This window comes from Saimiri boliviensis, chromosome 15 (genome assembly GCF_048565385.1).
Source record: "Saimiri boliviensis isolate mSaiBol1 chromosome 15, mSaiBol1.pri, whole genome shotgun sequence".
NCBI lineage: Eukaryota > Metazoa > Chordata > Mammalia > Primates > Cebidae > Saimiri > Saimiri boliviensis.
Window position 1 is genome coordinate 71,922,524 of NC_133463.1, and position 3,261 is coordinate 71,925,784.

Sequence of the window (3,261 nt, forward strand, 5' to 3'; positions counted from 1 at the left end):
CTACTCAGAAGCCTGAGGCAGGAGAATCGCTTGAACCTGGGAGGCAGAGGTTGCAGTGAGCCGAGATTGTGCCACTGCACTCCAGCCTGGGTGAAAAAGCAAAACTCCGACTAAAAAAAAGGCGGGGGAGCAGCAAAAGAATAGTTGCCAGCTCGCTAGCAGAATCCTATGATCAACTAGTAATGTCTACCAGAGATGGAGGATGCGTGACACCAACATGTATGGTGTGTTTGCTGAGCGTTCTACAGGAGCCAGCCAGAATCTCCGGATCTGTGTGAGGACCAAGAGCTGGGGACAGAAGCAGCGCTCTAGAGGGGAACGATCCATTCAGATTCCTTGTTTTGTTTTGTTTTGTTTTGTTTTAAAGAGCTGCTCTGTGAGAGGACAGGGAGAAAATGGACCCTACAGGTCATGGATACTCAGCTCACCTCAGTCTCAGGGAGGCACTCCAGCATTTATTCATCCAAGAAAGAGAATGACATCCAGGTGAAAGGAGAACCCCAGAATACCCATCTACTTTTAAAATTCTCCCCTGTGCATATTTGGGAACCAATAAGAGGACTTGTAATGCTCTGTGAGTAGAAAGGGAAGGGGAATAGGAAAGAAAAACGTGAAGCTTGGAATGGTGGAAAGTACATGGGCTCTGCCATTTACCAGCTGCGTGATCTTGGGCAAGTAACTCAACCTCTCCGAGCTTTGGTTTCCTCTTTGGTGAAATGAGGACTAATAATCCATTTCTCCCTCAGTACAGACAGCTAGCATGCAGTGAGCACTCAGCGATGGCCAAGTATGGGAGAAGCCAGGGTGGAAGGAACATACGGAACCATTTTGTACAGGGTCGCAGGCAGGCTCAAGACTTGGTACTTAGTTTAACAGGCAATGAGGAGCCACTGACAACTTTTTAAAAAATTAACATAAATGGGAACCACTCAGACTGTGTCCTCATCCTCTTCCTCTTCCCCTTCCAGAGGAAGAGAAGAACTATCTTCAATGGCATATGGCAGTTGCTAAATTGCCATGAAGCAATACCTAAAGCCACCTCATGCTCAGGAGAGAATGCTCACCTCCTCCTCGTGGTTCCCAGTGCTCTACACGTTCAGAGAAACTTCTCTAGTAATGAACTCGGGAACCGGTCACTGAGACTATAGTCTCTATGGACAGCTTTGGAGCCATGGAGTGAAGCCAAGCAAATCCATGGACCACTGCCCCACTGCCAGGTCTATCTCAATAGACTGGGGGCAGGACTTGGTGATGCAGAATCAGAGAATGGCCTGAGGAGGACACAGACCAGACCGGAGAGGAGGATGTGGGAAAAGGGCTACATCAATCTCCAGAAGCAAGAGTTGGCAAAAGGCAGAAGGGAGAGGCCATAGAGCCAAAGAGGCAGTGGGAGAGAGGGTTTGTTGGGTTTGCCCTCTTCGACCCTCCAGGGATTGCAGGGAGGAGAGAAAATGGAATAATAAGAGGATTGCCCAGGATTGTGAATTGGATTCCTTCGACATTCCTCAAAAAGAGAGAGAGAGAGAGAGAAGATTCCTTTTATTTTATTTCATTTTTGAGACAGAGTTTCACTCTGTTGCCCAGGCTGGAGTGCAGTGGTCCGATCTTGGCTCACTGTAGCCTCTGCCTCCCAGATTCAGCCTCTGTCTCCCCAGTTCAAGCGATTCTCCTGCCTGAGCCTCTCGAGTAGCTGGGACTACAGGCACATATCACCAGGCTCAGTTAATTTTTGTATTTTTAGTAGAGACAGTGTTTCACCATGTTGGCCAGGCTGGTCTCGAACTCCTGACCTCAAGTGATCCACCTGCCTTAGCCTCCCAAATGCTGGGATTACAGGTGTGAACCACTGCACTTGGCCATGCCGCACTTAAAAAAAATACTGTGGCACTGCTGGGCTGAGCCACAAGGACCACAGCTTCAGTAGGGTTACAGGTGCTCATAGCTGCTTTTCTCCAAAGAATGGCTATGCCACTAAGAGACATCAGGTTCTTATCAGATCCTGGCTCTTTGAAGACCACACAATCCTGATTTCTTGGTGTCATCCCTGAGCAGATAGCATCAGGGCCTTGCTTTCATTTCTTCACTCCTCACCACTCCCCAGCACTCTCTGCCATAGCACCTGACACTGCCTGAAGGCTTTCTCTGGCTTCAGGGCTGTGCTAGGTGAACTGGCCCTGGGAACAGCCCTCAGCCAACGATAACTAGGGCTCCTTAGATAAACTCAGCAGCTTTCTCACCCTTTAGGCAGAAAAACCTTGAGATGCATTTGGCACCATCGCCCAGAGGTTCCCACAGGCTGGAACCCCCTGATGTCCCCACAGATGTCCATGAACCCAGATGTCCACAACAGTGACCTGCTCATCAACTTTGCCTGGCCTGGCTTCCTTCCCTTCCCGTCTCTCTTCCCCACTCCTTTCTCGGTGCTTCTAGGAATGACGTTCGGATTAACCACTTGTACTCAAATTCCAATCTCAGAGCCTGTTTCCAGCAGAGCCCAACCAAAGAGAGTCAGGGTTCTAGGCATTCCACCCTGTTGTCCGGCCGCACTCTAATCAGGAAAGAACACATGGCCACGCCCCTTGGAGTTTGTAGATTTCAAACCCATGTGCTGCTCCTCCCACTCCAGCGACAAGACCCACTGGTGCCCTGGGCTTGTGGGCCAAACACAGGCTCAGCTCCTTCTCCAGATGGTGTTCCAAGCAGCTGCTTCCAGTGAAGCAGCATTGGCCTGAGAACTAGAACCTCTTTGTGGTCTCTGCAAACAAGACAATGACAAATACATGAGAGGGGATGGGAAAGAGGAGCTCCTTTATAGGGCAGGGAGGGGCGGGCACTTGGGTGTGACCAAGGAAAGGAAGTGTGCCTGGTTCACAGCTCTCCCTGGCCCGTGTCCAGCTCCCCTGCTCTCACAGGGGAAGTGGGGCATCTCAGGGATGGCCTCTTTCCCCCACAGGGGAAAGAGCGTTCGTTGTCTTTGAAACAGCGTGGGAACCGAGGTGTCCAGGAGGGGAGCAGAGGCAGGCAGGCTTCCTTTGGGCCCATCCTGCAGCTGGCAGGGAGGCTCCCTGCCTGGTAACGAAGGCCTGAGGGTGAGTTGTGAAACCCAGCAGGAAAGCCGGCTCACCTTCGCCTCCCCTTGCAGCTGGGAGGAGAGGAAATATCCCTGGCTGACTGTGCCAAGGCCTTGTCTGAGCCAGCCCTCCCGGCCCGAGGGCAGGGCAGGTAGCCCTGAGAGATAAGCCAATCCCGCTGCTGCAGATG

General features: G+C 51.5%; 1 non-coding gene across 1 annotated transcript; it reads right to left on the reverse strand.

The window, feature by feature from the left end:
• Positions 1-924: 924 nt before the first annotated feature.
• Positions 925-1,145, reverse strand: LOC120362483 (small nucleolar RNA U3). Its single transcript, XR_005578378.2, has one exon. It is a non-coding gene; the product is annotated as a small nucleolar RNA U3 (small nucleolar RNA).
• Between the last annotated feature and the right edge of the window lie 2,116 nt (positions 1,146-3,261).